The 19,619-nt window shown below is 38.4% G+C and overlaps 1 protein-coding gene across 1 annotated transcript in view; it reads left to right on the top strand.

Annotated features, from left to right (window-relative positions):
• The window catches only part of SMAD4 (SMAD family member 4), a 111,386-nt gene that overhangs the window by 10,722 nt on the left and 81,045 nt on the right, over positions 1–19,619 (top strand). The window lies entirely within an intron of this gene.

Below are 19,619 nucleotides of genomic sequence, written 5' to 3'. Positions count from 1 at the left end.
CCTTTTCCTTTTCCTTTTCCTTTTCCTTTTCCTTTTCCTTTTCCTTTCCATTTATTTTGAGAGAGGGAGCGTGAGAACGGGGAAGGGGCAGAGAGAGAGGAGAGAGAGAAAATCCCACGTAGGCTGCCCGTTGCCAGCGCAGAGCCCGACGCAGGGCTCGAACCTGTGAACCGTTAGATCATAACCTGAGCCAAAATCGAGTTGGATGCCTGACTGACTGAGCCCCCCAGGTACCCCTTGCTCATTCTACACTAGGAAAAATAATGAGACCTACTGTGTAGGATTGCTGTGAAGACTAAATAGGAGGAACATAGCATAAAAGGAACATAGCACATGGCTTAAAGGTTGAGAAGTCCTGCAGTAGAGGGGCCTGTCATCTGTTTTGGACCCCTTTCTCAGTCCTGTTTCACCACATACCATCTATGAACATGCAGGAACCTAGAGAATTTCATAGTACACATATTTACAAATTCTGTCATGGTATATACTGTTAAATCCCTTTAGGTTCTTTCTGGGACTTATCTCACAAAAACTTTTGACTGCTGATTCTACCCTACTCTAGGCTCCCGGGCCACCAAAGTTTGACCAGCCTAGCATATCTTGGTTTCCGAACTCAGTTAAAACAAGCATTTATTAGACACCTAATGTGTGCCCAACCCTGTACACCAGGGACTGGTTGGTAATGCTCCTGGGGCTCTTGAGGTTAAAGACTGTAGCTTAATCACCTCTGCATTCTTGGAATTACCCACTCATCATAAGCACTCAAAAGTGTTTATTGAATGAAATGAGGCCTTGATATCATGACTGCATAAACTATATGGCCTAATGTTGAGGACCTGTGCTGAGCCCATTTCATTATTGCATTTGTCTAAAAAAATTTGGCCACCTGTTTGGTTGTGCTCTGTTCAACTGAGTACCAACTAAGTGCCGGGCTTTACCGTGTTATAACTACATAAGTGAATATAAGACACAATTTCAGGCTCAATGTCTGGTGGTAGAGACTACTAGTAAACAAAAGTAAATATACAATTCCTTCTCAGATTCTAATTTTGTAGCCTGGCACTCAATTTTGTTTTTCTTAAGTGTTATTTGGTAACTGATTTGAGCTGTGCCCTTAGAATCAGACCCTATTAATGTATGTGGTCTAAGTCATCAGAGACCATGGGAATGTAAGATTGATCAAACGTAGAGTGTCAGTCCATAGTGAGAATTCTTGGGCTCTCTCCTGGCCTAGAATTTTTTTTTTTTAAGTTTATTTATTTTTTTATTTTGAGAGAGAGAGGAGAGAGAATCCCAAACAGGCTCTGCACTATCAGTGCAGAGCCCAATGAGAGGCTCAAACTCATGAACCACGAGATCATGAGCCGAAATCAAGAGTCAGACACCTAACTGACTGAGCCACCCTGGTGCCCCTAGTTTTTTTCTTAATGGTAGGACACATCCTAAGAATTTGTGGAGCTAGAATTAAGAATGAAGATTATACTGGACTTCCCAGAGCCTATAATATGCTCATGGTTGTATGACTCTAAGAGAGGATTAGAATATGTATCATGCCCCAAAGTTATTTGATCATTGAATCCTTTTTGCCAAGGAACATCTTGGAGCACAGGAAAATACTGTTTCTTAATACTTTTCAAAATTATTATATTTATATTTTTTACCTGCACTATTTATTGAGTTAATGAATTTCGTATTTACACGTAGTATTTTTTTGTCCTAAACTATTTATTTTTTTCATTTATTATTATTATTATTATTATTATTATTATTATTATTATTAATTTATATCCAAGTTAGCATATAGTGCAATAATTTCAGGAATAGAATCCAGTGATTCATCCCCTATGTATAACACCCAGTGCTCATTCCAAAAAGTGCCCTCCTGAATGCCCCTTGCCCATTTAGCCCATCTCCCACCCACCCAAAACCTCTCCATCAACCTTCAGTTTGTTCTCTCTAAACTGACATTCTGTCAGGAATCTATAGGTACCTGCTTGCTTTAAATTTTAAAAATGAACTTTCCAATTCTCAAAAGGTGTTTAGACTTGCCCAAATAGACCCCAAATCTGTTCTGTTTTTCTAATACTCATGCTTCATTAATATACTTTTAATGAGCTTTTAATTACAAAAGCAGCATATGCTTGGCAGATAATTTTTTTAAAGAATTCCAGGAAGAAGATTACTCATAATTCTGTCACCCAGAAAGCACCTACTTCTCATTCACTGGTGTTCAAATGGAGGTGTGAATCAGTATCAATCAAGGTAGGCCGTAGGTGAACAAGGCAGGACATAGGTGGACAAGGCAGGATATAGGCAGACAAGGTAGTACATGGATGGACAAGGGTGCGTAGGTAGGCAGAAGTCCTAGGGCTGTGATGCCAAAGCCTCTAATTCAGTAGGTCTGGAGTGGAACCCAAGGATTTGCACTTCTAGCAAGCCCTCTAAGATACATGGATGTCTGACCATAGTGGGAGAAAAAGCTCTTTTTCTATGCACTAAAAAAAGAAAAAGAAAGAAAGAAAGAAAGAAAAAAAAATGGAGTGTGTGTAGATATTTTATATATATTTAAACATATTATGTTTGGGGCGCCTGGGTGGCTCAGTCGGTTAAGCGGCTGACTTCGGCTCAGGTCATGATCTCACGGTCCGGTCCGTGAGTTCGAGCCCCGCATCCGGCTCTGTGCTGACAGTTCAGAGCCTGGAGCCTGTTTCAGATTCTGTGTCTCCCTCTCTCTGACCCTCCCCCGTTCATGCTCTGTCTCTCTCTGTCTCAAAAATAAATTAACGTTAAAAAAAAAAAAATTTAAACATACTATGTTTATGTATGTGTGTATGTTTTTACATGTAGGTTGACTTCAACTGTTTTTCTAATTTCACATTACGAGCATTGTCCCATGATGTTAACCGTTCTTTGAAAGCATGAATTTAATGATTATAATATTCCATTCTATAGATGTAACATAATTTAACCTATTTCCTATTTGGGGGGCATTGAGATTCTTTTCCATTATGTATAAATAATACCATCATGAAGATTCTTTGGTGTCAATCTTTGTATCTCTGAATATTTCCTTAGGATTGATTGACTTATTGGAAGGCCAAAACCTCTGACTGTTGTTTTAGACTCTGCATAGGAATCACCCACCTGTTTTCTAGCTCACAGCAGTGTGAGAGAGGCCTATTTTGCTAGTCATTGGGTGGATTATACAGTTCATCAGTTAATGACTTTTCTAACACTTCTCTTCCAAGATATTTGTCTTGTAAAGATTATTTTTGCCTCCTAGTGCAAATAGCTTTATTATGTCTTTCAACTAGCATGTATAATTCAACTATAATTTCCTTGACTATTCTTATGCCAACTTAAAAAAATTGAACAGTTTTTACTTAATGGGGTATAAGTCCTTACTGCTTTAAGTGTGTTCATGACCGATGTACAGGGAAGGTACTTTTGTCTTTGCAATGTACTTGTTCTGTCCTTACTGATTGATGGATTTTTCAAGTAATGAATGAGTCAATATTTTTTCTTATTTGGGAAGAATAAAAAGAAAATGTTGGTAATGCTTTGAATATTCACTCTTGGCAGGATAAGAATAGAGTTTGGGCATGGTGGGACATGGGGTAAAATCAAGAAATTCTTTTCTTCCAAAGTAGAAAGTAAACAGTGTTTAAAACTGGAAAATAGAGGTGCCTAGGTGGCTTAGTTGATTGGTCATCCTACGCTTGATTTTGGCTCAAGTCACAATCCCAGGGTTGCAGGACTGAGCCCTGTCAGGCTCTGTGCTAAGAGCATGGAGCCTGCTTAAGGTTCTCTTTCTCCCTTCACCCTCTCTCTCCCCCTTGGGCACTTTTCCTGGCTCACACTCTCTCCCTCCTTCCCTCTAAGATAAAAATGAAAAACTACTGAAAAATAAATAACGCTTTTAGCATGCTGTATTAAAAAAGAAAAAAGGGGGCACCTGGATAGCTCAGTCAGTTAAACATCCAACCCTTAATCCCAGCTCAGGTCATGATCTCACAGCTCATCAGATCGTACCCTGTGTCAGGCTCTGAGCTATCAGCACAGAGCCTGCTTGGGATTCTCTCTCTCCCTCTCTCTCTCTGCCCCTCCCTGCTCACTCTCTCAAAATAAATAAGTAAACATTTTAAAAGGTAAAAAAATATATATTCTCCTAATAATAAAGGGGGGTGTGTAGTCAATACCAGATGAATAGTTAGGAGTGGAGGAAGGGATCTTGAGTGGAAGGTGCGAGGGGTATGAGGAGGAATGATCAGAGGACTACTGACTTTTATAACCTAATATAGTATGAGTACCAGTTGCTATTTTTAAAATACTGTTTGCTATTCTGAATGATTTATGTGTATATGTATTCATTTTGTTTAAAAATTATATGAAACACATAAATATCATTCAGAGTAGAATAATCGTATCAGTTGCTGGTTTCCACATGGCTGCTCCAGGTATTCGACAGTTTCTCTCAAGCTTTTTTTAACATCCAATCCATTCTCCCTACTGAAAAGTGATTTTTTTTTGTTTGTTTGTTTGTTTGTTTGTTTGTTTTTTTGCAAAACGCAAATCTGAGCCCAGCATCCCCTACTTGAAACTTTTTAATGGCCTTGCCTTAACACCCTTTCCAACCTAATCTTTCTCCAAAGTGGCATTCATTTTTGCAGCTCCAGCCACGGGTCCTTCTTTTGCTTTGTTAGGGGCTTCTGTTGTTCCAACCTCCACTTGGAAAGTTCTTTCTCCTCCCCACAAGATAACCTTTAGTGGGCCTTCAGATCACAGCTCTGCAGTCACATCCTCAGAGGGACCTTCTCAGACTTCCCACCAGGAGGCATATTAACTCTTGAAGCACCTGCACCCCCACCTTTCTGGTGCTTGTCGCTTATATTTTCGTTTTGTTTATTTGAGTATTTGATTAACGTTCCTTTTTCCCACTAACACTGCAATCAGAACTGTGTCTGATTTTGTTGCCTTTTGTGCCCTAGCTCCTAGCTCATTGGAGCATACTAGGCGCTCAATAAATAATAGTGACTGGCTCAATTTTCCTTGCCATCCTGTTCTATTAAGATGCAACACCTCATTCTCCTAGGGATTTTTCCTGATCAATACTAAAAACAAAGAAAAATCCCCACCGTTACTCTCTGAACTAAAACTGGAGAGGAATAGAATGGTTGTCTGTGACCTTAATGAGGCAAATCCTTATAAATACCAATTCTAAAGCTTTAGCTTGTGTCCTAAGATATGCAGACAGATACCTAGAGTCAGAGAAAAGGTTGGAAAAAAGTTTTTGTGCCTAAGAAATTGGGATGTTGCCTTTTGCGAGGCATAGGAAAGTCAGAACAAAGGTAATAAAGAATGAGAGAAGGCTAAGCCCCATTCAGGGTAAGGAAACTGGGGGAGAACCTTAAAAACACAGATGGGTGATAATTCAGTTTTATGGTGGCTGCGCTGCTTGGAGTAAGCCCCTCCAATTCCCCCAGACTATCTTTGAAGTCTGATAGACACATAGGATTTGAGTAATCTCTCCTCAACTCTGCACACCAAATAAGAACAGGTTCTGAATTCCCTGACTGTGTTGACCTGGGTGGAAAAGGGACAGCAGAAGTGAGAGTGAGACAACCCCAAACTAACACAGTTGACAGGAGCTGGAGTCAGAGGTGAACACAGCCTAAGTCTCCCAGGAATTTTCAGAAAATTGTAAGGAGGGCATTGACCTTTATGTAACCCATGGGGTGGGGAGGCAGGAGAGGTATTGAGCCAATGTCATGTGTATCTTAAAGGAGAGGGCAACTTTGGCTAATGTCTGGACACATATTTCTGTGCCCTTGACAGAAATATTCTAGGGATTAAACACCTGTCGTCTCCAGGATAATAAGGAAGTAGAGGGGGGTGCCTAAGTTGACCCAAAGTAAAAAATATTTCCATTCCTAAATAAAGCTGAGAAACACTGTTGCTCAGATGTCAGCATGCTAATTATACACTCAGCAGACATGGCAGGTACAAAGATTAAATTCGCCCACGAAAAAGTAAAAGGGGAAAGGCAAGAGATCAAGTTTCCCAGCTATATAAATCCCCCTGTAACTGCCAGAAACTGTTCAGGCAACCTCAGCTAGAGCTAAGCAACATTTAGTTTGGTGTTGCCAAATGAAGCCAAGGTTATTTTGTCTAGGTTGTACTCGACATTGTTGTGGCTTCCAGAGATCATAGGTTTGTCTGAATGAGACCGTATCTTTGTCAAACATCCCGGACTGGAGCTGACCTTGTAGAAGTACCTATGTCTGGGTCAGCAACCCAAATGCTTTTCCTAATTGACCACAAAGGGCCTTGCTATGGAACGCATCTTCATACAGCTGGTAGATACTGGAAAACATTTTTTTCTCCCACATGCCTCTACTAAGAGGCAGCATAGCCTACTGCAGTGGTCTTCAAACTAGGATATTTGTACCCCTCGGGACATGTAAAGACTTTCCTAAGGATACACAGGCAAGCTTCCATATGAAGGATTTCCTAAAATCAATCTTGCTGATAACTAGTGTAGGCACAGTATCTTTCTGGGTCCATTTCACAATGCTCCAGGATACCAAAAAAGGGGGAAATTGAAGTATTGGCATTGGGGCTAAGACATGAATGATTAGGTACCAAATTCTTTTGCAAAATGGGTAAGTAGTTTCTAATTTGTTGCTTTGAACAAAATTGAAGGAGGATCTAATCAAGTCTAGATCAAGGAGTAACTGACCTATCCAATGATAGATTTCTTAAATTGCTTTATTGAGATAACAATTCACATACCATGAAATTCAGCGGTTTTTCTTATATTCAGAGAGTTGTGTAAATATCACCATTATCAATTGTAGAACATTTTCATTATCCCCTGAAGAAACTCTGTACCCTTTGGCAGTCACTCCCACTTTCCTCCCAAACTTCATAGCCCTCAACCACTTTCTACCACTAATCTACTTTCTAACTACTAATCTGTTTTGTCTCTATAGATTTGCCTATTCTTAACATTTCATATAAATTGAATCATACAATATGTGGTCCTTTGTGATTGGCTTCTTTCAGTTAGCATAATGTTTTCAAGATGTATCCATGTTGTAGCTTGTATCAGCCAAATAATAATATTCCATTGCATGGATACACTGCATTTTATTTATCCATCCATCAGTTGATCCAATGATAGATTATTGAAAATACTCTTTACAATATGCCTATATCAGGAATGAAGAAGGAGACATTGCTACAGATCTTACAAATATTAAAAAGTGAAAAGAATACTATAAGTAACTTTAATTTTAGATAAAATTGAACTTCCTTAAAAAACAAAATTTTCTAGAACTGACATAAGAAAAAATATAGGACTATTCAAATTTTCTGTTTTTTAAAGAAATTGAATTTGTGGTAAGAAACACTTCTTACAAAAAACCTCCAAACCCTGCCCGCCTCTCCTCTGCCCCCCCAAAAAAATCCAGGCTTACATGGTTTCACTAGTGAATCATTCTGAACAATTAAGGAAGAAATATACCTTTCTCCTACAAATACTTCCAGAAAATAGAAAAAGAGGGAACACTTCCCAACTCATTTTATGAGGTCAACATAACCTTGATTCCAAAACTAAAGGACATTAAAAGAAAGGAAAATTATAGTCTAATCTCTCTCATGAAAACCCTAAAGAAAATAATTAGTTAATTGAATTCAGTATTATATAAAAGGAATAAGATATCTTGACAAAAGGAGTTTGTTCTTCAAGGAATGGAAGATTTATTTAACATTTTGAAATCAATATTATTCACAACATTAATAAAATAAGTGGGGAAAAAGTGGTAAGATGATCTTCATAAATACAAGATTTTTTTGATAAAATTTAATACTCATATGATAAGAACTCTTAGCATATTAAGAACAGGAAGGAATGCCCTTAATCTGATATATATCCACAAAATAATAGACTAAATATTATATACATTTAGTAATAAAATATTGAAAGCTCCCCTTGTGGTGTGAGAAACAGACAAGGATGCTCATTTAATACCACTTCTATACAACATTGTTTTGAAGGTCTTAGCCAGTGTAATAAGGCAAGAAAAATAAATGAAAGGTATAAGGAGTAGAAAGGAAGAAATAAAACATTGTTAGCTGATGATATGATTATGTCCATAGAAAAATTCAAAAGAATAAGCAGATAACATGTTACCATTATAAGTGAGCTTAGCAAGATGTCTGGATACTCAATCAGTGTATGGAAAATCAATTTTGTTTCTATATTCCAACAATAAACAGATTTAAATATTTTAACTGAAGCCATTTACAGGGGCATCAAAACTATCAAAAACCTTGGAATAGGGGCAGTTGGCTGGCTCAGTAGGTGGAGCATGTGACTGTTGATCTTGAGGTTGTGAGTTTAAGCCCCATGTTGGGTGTAGAGATTACTTAAAAATAAAAATCTTCAAAAAAACAAAAACAAAACCCTGGGAAAAGATCTAATGAAAGATACGCAAAACTTAATTGAAAACTACAAAACATTATTGAGATATATTAAAGAAGACTCAAATACATGGAACTTTATACCATGTTAATAAATTTGGAATACTCAGTATTAGAAAAATGTCATTTATCCCTAAATTTATCTTTAGTTTCTTGGTCTAGGTGGGAGTTATATGGGTACCTTTATGGTGTGAAAATAATCAAGCTTTTCAGTTCTGATTTAGGTATTTTTCTATATGTAGTTACACATCAATGAAAATGTAAGAACATTTTTGAGTTATATGTCAATTATATCTCAATGAAGCTGAAAAAGGGAGGAATATTTTTTGAAGAAAGATTATAGGAAGAGTTCTAATTCCTATTTCCTGGTTATTCGATCAAGCACCAATCTAGGTACTGCTATGAATTTTGCAAATATGATTAAAGTCCCAAGTCAATTGACCTTAAGACATGAAAATTATCAGTTTGAGCCCCGCATCAGGCTCTGTGCTGACAGCTCAGAGCCTGGAGCCTGTTTTGGATTCTGTGTCTCCCTCTCTCTGCCCCTCCCCTGCTCACACTCAGTCTCTCTCTCAAAAATAAACATTAAAAAAAAGATATGGAAATGATCTGGATGGATCTGATTCAATCAGGGGTGTTATTTGAAAGCAGAGAATTTTCTCTGGCTAGTAGTAGAAGGGTAAGTTAGAGAAGTTTGAAGCATGAGAAATACTTGAGAGTCCATTGCTGGCTTTGAAAATGGAAAGGGCAACATTCAATGACCTGAGAGTGGTGCTTTGCCAGTAGCCAGCTGGGAAACAGGACTTTGGTCCTACAACTGCAAGTATCTTAATTCTGCCAACAATATGAATGAAACATTTTCTTCCCCAGAACCTCCAGATAAGAACTCAGTCCTACTAATATCTTAATTTTGGACTTGCAAGACCCTAAGCAGAAAACTCAGCCAGTAGTCCTAACCTCCTCTACCCACCACAGACTTCTCATCTACAAAATGGTGAGATAATAAATGAGTGTTATTTTAAGCTGCTGCTTTTATGGTATTTTGTTATGCAATAATAATACAATAGAAAACTAATGCAATCACTATGTAATTAAAAAAATATTTTTGTTTTATTAAGATAGAATTCACATACCACAATTCACTCATTTAAAGTGTACAATTCAATGACTTTCATTGTATTCATAGGGTTATACAAGCATCACCACAATCAATTTTAGAACATTTTCATCACATCAAAAAGAAATTCCTTACTCATTAGCTATCATCCCTTAGTTTTCCATCCCCTAGCCCTAGGCAACCACCAATCTACTTTCTGTCTCTCTGGATTTGTCTATTCTAGACATTTCATATAAGTGGAATCATACGATGTGTGATCTTTTGTGCTTGATTTCTTTCACTTAGCATGCTTCAAGTTTCACACATGCTATATCCATGTATCAGAACTTCATTTCTTTTTATGTCTGAACAGCAAATATTCCATTGTATGGATACACATTTTGTGGATATATGCATACATTTTGTATGGATATATATTTTGTTTAGCTATTCATCAGTTGATGGACCAGGCTTTATTCTTCCTTCCTTCCTTCCTTCCTTCCTTCCTTCCTTCCTTCCTTCCTTCCTTCCTCCCTCCCTCCCTCCCTCCCTCCCTCCCTTCCTCCTTCCCTCCCTTTCTTCCTTCCTCTCTCTCTCTCTTTCTCAGAGCAAGATATATATTTTCTAATGTTTATTTATTTATTTTGAGATGGAGAATGAGTGAGCACACAAGCAGGGGAGTGACAGAGAGAGAGGGAGAGAGAGAATCCCAAGCAGGCTCCATGATGTCAGTGCAAAGCCCGACACGGGTCTTGATCCATCAAACCCTGAGATCATGACCTCAGCTGAAATCAAGAGTTGGACGCTTAAAGAACTGAGCCATCCAAGTACCCCTCTTTCTTTTTTTTAATAGTAAAAAAACCCAATAAACACATAAACTTGCCCTAATAATTTTTAACTGTACATTACAGTATTGCTATTACCAATAACACACTATTGTACAACAGACCTCTAGAATTTTTTCACTTTGCATGACTGAACCTTTATACCTATTGAACAACAACTCCCTATTCTCCCTCTCCCTAGCCCATCAGTCATATAATCATATAATATAATATAATATAATATAATATAATATAATCCTAGCCCATCAGTCATATAATATAAATGATATATGTAAATAAAATATAATATAATATAGAATAATAAAGAGTATATGGTAAATATTAAATGAGGTTATAGGGTAATCTATTCCTTCTATCTATCTGTGTCTTTCTAGAAGAGCAGTTTAGCATGATGGCTAAGAGAGTGTTCTTTTAAATTCCAACTGTATCATTAGTCATGTGATTCTGGGCAAAATCACTTAATCTCTGATTCATTGTCCTCTTCTGTACACTGGATAATATAATAGTATCCATCTCACAGGGTCATTGGGAGGCTTAAATGAGTGTAACACTAAGCATAGTGCCCAACACATAGTAAGTCCTCGATCAATGCTAGCAAACAATATTATGTCTAAGTTATATAGATTATAAACGCCTCAAAAGCAGGGGCCCTTGCATTCTTTATAGCTAACGTGTAGAGACTGCTCAAGTTTTATCCATTTGCTTGGCTCAGCAGTATTAATTTATTAGCAGATGCAGGCATTGTCTTGCTTGCTGGTTTCTCCATCTGCTCTAAATTTAGGACTAAATAAAGACAGTTGTGGGGGTGGAGGAAGGTTTAGAGATCTCTGGTCCAAATCCACTGGGTTTTTGTTTTGTTCGAAAGCTGTAATCCAGAGAAAATTTAGAAGCATCTGCTGAAGACCATTTTTAGGCATTTGCAGAAATGTGTAGCATCTATTTGCATTGTTATGTGCATCCATACTTCGAATCTTCAGTCATTTGCATAGAGTAATATCCTAACTGGTGTTCCAAATTTGATGCTACTCTGTATATGGTAATTCCTAACTCATTATAACATATAGATATTAAATAAATTGATTTATGAGAAGCAATTCACTTTTTCAATCTTTGTAATTAGAATAGTCAGAATCTTACAATCCCAGATTTGAATAAAGATGTCTAAGAATAGGGCAGTGTAATTAAACTTTACATTTGTATAGTGCATAATAATACCTTACATCTGTATATCTTTTTTTTCAATGTTTATTTATTTATTTTGAGAGAAAGACAGCATGAGCAGGGGAGGGGCAGAGAGAGAGAGAAAATCCCAAGTACGTTCCATGCTGATAGCACAAAGCCCAATGTGGGGCTCAATCCCACGACCCTGGGATCATGACCTGAGTCAAAATCAAGAGTCAGATGCTCAACTGACAGAGCCACCTAGGCACCCTAACATCTGCATATGTCGTTTGATGCAGGGGAGTATGATGAATTCCATTTTGTAGATGAAGAAATTAGAATCAAGAGGTGTTGGAGCACCTGGGTGGCTCAGTTGGTTAAGCGTCTGACTCTTAATTTTGGCTCAGGTCATGATCTCACAGTTCTTGAAACTGAGCCCTGCATCAGGCTCTGCGCTGACAGCATGAAGCCTGCTTGGGATTCTCTCTCTCCCTTTCTCTCTGCCCCTCCCTCCCTCCCTCTCTCTCTCTCTTTCTCTCTCAAAAATAAATAAACTTAAAAAAAAAAAAAAGGAATCAAGAGGTATTGACTGACTTGCCTAAATTTACTAACTGGTATTAAATGGCAGAGCCAAGGCTATCCTCCGGTTTCCTGACTGTTAGCCAGTGCCCTTTCCATCTGTTGGCAGAGGAAAAAGTTAGGAATTCCCACTTTCTTCCACCAAGTTTTACATCCTGACTCTACTAAGGACCAGACATTATTTTCCAGGATGGTCTGTGTGTGAGCCTTCAGTGAAGCCCAGGCCTCCCTTGGTCAGTCCCATTTTGTAAATGCTACAGGCTCATCCCCCTGACAATGAGGATTTATACTAGGGAAGTGTTGCAGATAACAGTGTTTAACTTCATTGCTGGAACTGAGAAACTTTGGAATTGAAAGATCAAAAGCAATCATCTATTAAATAACTTGAATGATGAGGGAAAATCTTCTAGTCAGCACTCAACCTCTTTGCTTCTCATATCAGGCTAAAGATGCCTATAAAACCCCATGTAATGTGACTGCAGAAGGTGTTCTGTAGACAGAACATTGAATAAAAGCCATCATAGGAGTTTTGCAGTTTGTTTTCCCTGGAGGAAAGCCAGCATCCCAGAATTTCTTGTCATTGAATAGATGAGAGGGAGCAGGATTAAAGTGGAAAGAGAAGTAGCCTGAACATCTAGTTGAATGGGACTGCTCCTATGTGGTTGATGGAAAGTATTTATACTGTAAAGGAGTTAGCTTAAGTGGTAGAGACAGAATGACTAAAATCTCAATGCAAGTTGTGTATAAATCCTGACCAGACAAGTATAAACTGGCATAGACAGGTATGAAGCATATGATGTTGGGGATAGAAACTGGTGAAGAGAAAGCCAGTGTAAAGGACCCATTTTGTGTAACACCCAAGTATGATAGGAGTGTTTATGTTTCAGAGGACCAAAACCAAACTGAATGAGCCTAAACAGTAACAGAAGTTAATTGATTTCCTTTAAGTCAAAAGAACAGAGATGCTACCAGCATCAGGTACAACTGGATCCAGAGCTCAAAGGAGATCAGGGTTTTTTCCTCTCTCTCCTTCTAATTTTTAGCTCTGCTCCCCTCTGTTTATTATCTCTTTGCTAATGTAGAAGGACTTCCTCTACCTAGTCAGGGAAGAAGGGCAAACTGATGCTCCATCCTAGCATAGCAATCTCAGCACAAAGAAGGAATATGGCTTCCGTGTATAAATTCACAGAGGATTGTGATTGGCTAGTGTAGGCCATATGTCTGCCTGTGGACCAGTCTAAGGCTCAAAGGCAATGGAGTGCCAGAACTGGTCAATTCTTGCTCTTGTGGTCACACCCAAATCACAGCCCATGGAGTTTATTATCAGGAAATTGGTGGTGAGAAATTTGGCTGGGCTATCACAGTCCACTATAGCTGTAGTTCTCCAATTTACCTGCAGATAAAAATCATCTTAGGGCATCTGGGTGGGTGGCTCAGTCAGTGGAGTGTTTGCCTTTGGCTCAGGTCATGATCTCACAGTCCTTGAATTCAAGCCCCACATCGGGCTTGATGTTGTCAGTGTAGAGCCCACTTCATATCCTCTGTCCCTCTCCCTGCCCTTCCCCTGCTTGTGCTCTCTCAAAAATAAATAAAACATTAAAAAAAAAAAAAAAAGAGGGGGGTGGTGGTGCCTGGATGGCTCAGTTGGTTAAGCATCCAACTCTTATTTTTGGCTCAGGTCATGATCCCACAGTTTGTGAGCCCCACATCAGGGCAATTTTCTCAAAAATTCTGTACTGCACTGTTAGCTGTTAGAGGGATTCTCTCTCTCTCTCTCTCTCTCTCTCTCTCTCTCTCTCTCTCTCCCTCTATGCCCTTCTTCTGCTCCTACTCTCTCTCTCAAAATAAGTAAATAAACTAAAAAAAGTCACCTTGGCCCATTATAAAACAGATGCCTAGGCTCCCCCCTCAAACCAATGCAAGCAGAATTTACAGGAGAGACAGATGGTAACTTGTATAGTAAACGAGTAACCCAAGTGTGTTAGTTTCCTGTTGCCACTGTAACAAATTGCCAAAATCTTAGTGGCTTAAAACAACATGAGATTATTGTCTTACAGTTCTGGAGGCCAAAAGTCCAAAATCAATTCAAATGGACTAATATCAAGGAGTTGATAGGACTGCTTTCTTCGGGAGGCTCTGAAGGAAGAATCTATTTGTCTTTTTCAGCTTCTAGTGGCTTTCTAGTGGTGTTCCTTAGCTTATGGCCATTCCTCCATCCTCTTAGCATTTTCTACTCTGACTTTTCCTGTGTCCCTTTGGAGAGGGCCATTGTGACTACCTCAAGGCCCACCAGGATAATCCAGGATAATCTCCCCACCTCAAAATCCTTAACTTAATCATGTCCACAAAGTCTCTCTTGCCATATAATATGATATTCATATGTTCCATGGATTGGGTCATGGACATAGTTGAGCCATTATTCATGCTACCATACCACATAATTGTTATTAGGTAGATTTGAGACATACCACAAGGAATGCTAGCTAATACTAGAACTGCAATGTAAATATTCCAAACCACAAATATACAAGCATCATTAATTATTTAACTGTATATAATATATAGATGCCCAAACTGGGTGGCCCACATACCATGTCTTTGCATGCATCAATTAATCTTGCCATTTTGTGTAGGAGACCATCGAATGAATTTACTGCAATCTGTTTGTATTTTCACCCATGCATGGATATTTGGCTTATTTCCTGTTCTATTTTGAATAAAACTACTTATGAACATTGGTGTACAAGTCTTTGTGAAGACCTATGTTTTCATGTGGGGGTGGGGGTAAATATCTATGAGTCGAATTGCTGGGTCATATGATGAATGCATATATACATTTTTTAAGACACTGCTGAACTGTTTCCCAAAGTGACTGTACCATTTTACTCTCCTACTAACATTCCAAGTGCTCCACATCCTTGCCAACACTTTATACAGCAAACCTCTGTAATTTTAGCTATCCTGGTGGCCACAAAGAGGTATCTCAGTGTGTGTGTGTGTGTGTGTGTGTGTGTGTGTGTGTGTGTGTGTTAATAAGCTCTATCTCAGTGTGTGTGTGTGTGTGTATGTGTGTGTTTTATTTTATTTTATTTTTTTCAATATATGAAATGTATTGTCAAATTGGTTTCCATACAACACCCAGTGCTCATTGTGTGTGTGTGTTAATAAGCTCTAAGCCCAATGTGGGGCTTGAAGCCTTGACCCTAAGATTGAGAGTCACATGCTCCACTGACTGAGCCCGCCGATGCCCCTCATTGTGGTTTTAACCTGCATTTCACTGATGACTATTACTATCGAGCTTCTCTTCTTGTGCCATTTGTATATTCTTTTGGCATTTTTTTTCCTTTTTTATTTGTACCATTTTTCTCCATCACCCTTTTTGAATTTTTTTGAGATCCTGTTAATGCAAATGCCCTTCAGGCAACAGTGGTACCTACATAGGTGGTGGTTTCTGCTAAGTGAGGCCTAGGGAGGAAGTGATGATGGTAGATGAGGTTAGGGAGGTGGGGACAGGTGGGGTCAATGCTGAGAACAGGGTGAGGAAAACTGGGAGACTTTGGATCAGGAAAGTTAAGACAAGAGCAGCTGCAGTTTGGGTAGAAATGAAAGCCTTCCTCATCAGCTTGGGGCTTTCCTCCCTCAGTAGTACCTACTGAATTGTGTTGTTTTGCAACCAAAAGAGAACTATAGCCTAAGGAAGGCACTGTGCTCCCTAGTCATCTGATCCAATATAAATTCTGACATTCCTGGGTAGTAACTGTGAAACTTCTTTGGATTTGTATCTGCTGAGCCTTTATTTTCTTATCTGTGAAAATGAGTTATGGCACCTTCCTCACAGAATTATCGAATAGCTGAAATGAGATCACACATCCAAAAATGCTTAGCAAATTGTGAGATACCCATAGGGTATACTGTGTTGTTGCTCCTAGAAGTTTTAACGCGGAAGTGATTGACAACAGGGTTAGCTTTGACAATCAGTTGGCTTGTGAAATTGCATTTCTAGATCCTTTTTGCCAACCTTTTTCAACTTCCAGGTGAAAATTGTCTAAGAGCCACTTGGAAATAAGAGTTTGCCAAGAAGGATGGAACAAAAGAACAAATATTTGACTTGATTCCTGAGTGTTCCTCACTTGATTCTTACAATGGCCCTAAGTTTCTTTTAAGGATAAGGCCAGGACATTTGCAACTATGTGGATGGAACTGGAGGGTATTATGCTAAGTGAAACTAGTCAGTCAGAGAAAGACAAAAATCATATGACTTCACTCATATGAGGACTTTAAGAGACAAAACAGATGAACATAAGGGAAGGGAAGCAAAAATAATATAAAAACAGGGAGGGGGACAAAACAGAAGAGACTCATAAATATGGAGAACAAACAGAGGGTTCCTGGAGGGGGTGGTGGGAGGGGGGATGGGCTAAATGGGGAAGGGGCACTAAGGAATCTCCTCCTGAAATCACTGTTGCACTGTATGCTAACTAATTTGGATGTAAATTTAAAAAAATAAAAAATAAAATAGAATAGAATAAAATAAAGGAAAAAGGATAAGGCCAGGAGCAGAACTGCGGGGTTGGAAGGCTACGTACTCCTGTTTCCAAGCAGTGATGCCAAGTGCTCTCCTGAATGGCTGCCCAATTTACACTCCCACCAAGAGCACCTTAAACGTCCTGTGCCCTAGTCACTGCCAGCAGTTAATGCTATCTGATTCTCCTTTTTCTTTCTTCTAATCTGAGATGTGTAAAGTGGTATTTTAGCTCTAATTTACATTTCACTGACTACTAATGAGTTTAAACATCTCTTAGGAGACTTAATAGTCATTCAGATTTCTCCTGTGAATTGCCTCATCACATCCTATGCTCATTTTATTTTCTGTTAGATTTCTTATATTTTCCTTGGAGCTATTTTAGGATTTTTAAAATATAAATCTTTATTTTGTGTTGACTTTGAGTATTACAAATAAGCTTTCCCATTTGATCACCTATTAGTTGTGTTTATGGTGGCCTCTAGAAGACAGAAATAATATGATTTAATCAAATCTATGGCTTTCCCCCTTAAAATTTGTACATTTGGCATCTAAAAGAAAATTTTCCCACCCCTAAAGTCCCAATGATATTCTTCCACATTTCCTTCCATTGGCTTTACGATTTTTTTCTTTCAAATTTAGGACTTAATCTGCTTAGAGGATTTTTTTTTTTTTTTTTTTTTTTGCGTATGTTGTGAGATTCAACATTCAGCTGATTATTCTAGCTTTGCAATATGTCTCATTATTTGGTAGGGTGCATCCCCCCTTTTACCCTTCTTTTGAGATGTGTCTTAACTCTTTGTAGATATGTGTTCTTCCATATATATTTAATTCTCTATATATTTTAGAGTCAAATTCTCTTCAAGTAGGATTATAATACAATTACATTTAATTTATAGGTTAAGATTGAGAGAATTGCTATTTTTATGACGTTAAGCTCTTCTAGCAATGAACATACAATATATTCTCATTTATTCAGGTTTTCTTTAATGCCTTTTAATTGAGTTTTACATTTTTATCCAGATAGTTTATGTACATTACTGGGTAATTTAATTTCTGCATATTTTATAGTTTTATAACTCTGTAAATGGTATCTTATTTACTGGAATTTGAAGGTGTACAGAAATACTATTGATTTTTATATGTTGCCCTGCTATGTGGCAGTCTTTGTGAATTTGTGTGAGATCTGATAACTTGTTAATTTCTCTTGGGTTTTCCATATAAGTGACAATAACACATTTATCTCTTTCCTTCCAATCCTTGAACTCTCTTCTCATGGCATTAAATTGGTCATTCCTCTATATTTGTATCAAATTGCAGTGGTGGTTAGCAAGTCTGTTATCTTTCTGAATTAAAAGTAATCACATCTAAGGGGTTGCCATCTAAAGTCTTTGAATTCTAGATCCTCTTTTATCTTTTTTTTTTTTAATGTTTATTTATTTATTTTGAGAGAGAGAGAGTGAGAAAGAGAGAGCACACACAAAAGCCGGGGAGGGGTAGAGAGAGAGTGAGAGAGAGAATCTCAAGCAGGCCCCGCCCTGTCAATGCAGAGCCTGATGCGGGGCTTGATCTCACAAACTGTGAGATTGTGACCGAGCCGAAATCAAGAGTTGGACGCCCAACCAACTGAGCCACCCAGGTGCCCCGTAGATCCTCTTTTAAAGGGCTACCTGATTAGTCAGGCTCACCAAGGATAATATTCTTGATTAATTTAAAGTTAACTGATTTCAGAACTTTAATTATGTTTTTAAATTTTTTATGTTTTATTTTTATTTTTATTTTTGAGAGAGAGAGAGAGAGAGAGAGAGAGAGAGATCATGAGCGGGAGAGGGGCAGAGAAAGAGAGAGACAGACAGAATTTGAAACAGGCTTTAGGCTCTGAGCTGTCAGCACAGAGCCTGACGTGGGGCTCGAACTCATGAACTTCAAGATCATGACTTGAGTCAAAGTCGGATGCCCAACCAACTGAGCAACCCAGGCACTCCCAGAACTTTAATTATATCTGTACAATACTTTATTTTCCTTTTTTATCATGTCCCTTTGCCCTATAATGTAACCTAACCACAGGAATGACACTTCATCATATTCCCAGGTTCTGCCTGCACCCAAGGGGAGGAGATTTCACAAGGGCTTATCTCAGTGAGGATCATTATACAGTTCTGCCTACCACATACTTCCAGTTCAAACCAGGACTCCACACCTTCATCTATGTAACCCCTATATCTCCTTTCTGTCATGTCAGAAATCTCAGTTCTCAATAATACCAACCTAAATTACTCATTTCCTTTATCCTGCAATACATACTAGCATTCTCAGAATAATAATACTAAAACTCCCTAGTACCTAGGTAGCTTAGTCAGTTGTGGGTCCGACTCTTGATCTCAGCTTAGGTCTTGATCTCAGAGTTATGAGTTCAAGCTCCATGTTGGGCTAGCACTGTGTTGGGCTGGGCATGAAGCCTACATAAAAAGAAACCATGATATCAAACCTCTACCACCAATGTGATTATCAAAAATAATTTTTAGAGATTTTTTATGTGTATGCTTATGTTTGTATTGCAGTTCTTTCGTCCTCAGGCTATGTCCTGCTAGGGATATAGAGTCAAGTTATTTGTTTTAAAGTCACTTGGTGGGCACCTGGGTGGCTCAGTCGGTTAAGTGTCTGACTTCAGCTCAGGTCATGATCTCACAGTGCATGGGTTCGAGCCCTGTGTTGGGCTCTGTGCTGGCAGCTCAGAGCCTAGAGCCTGCTTCGGATTCTGTATCTCCCTCTCTCTGCCCCTCTCTGTTCACCTCTCTCTCTCTCTCTCTCTCCCTCAAAAATAAATAAACATTACAAAAAATAAAAATAAATAAATAAAGTCACTTGGAATAGCTCCTTTGTGTGCCACCAACTTGAAACAGAATCAGGTTCGTCTGTTTCAATTTGTTTT

This window comes from Herpailurus yagouaroundi, unplaced genomic scaffold (assembly GCF_014898765.1).
Source record: "Herpailurus yagouaroundi ecotype Mexico unplaced genomic scaffold, PumYag 142, whole genome shotgun sequence".
In the NCBI taxonomy this organism is placed as follows: Eukaryota; Metazoa; Chordata; class Mammalia; order Carnivora; family Felidae; genus Herpailurus; species Herpailurus yagouaroundi.
Note: the sequence above shows the minus strand (reverse complement) of the source record. Positions and strands in the feature narration are given on the sequence as shown.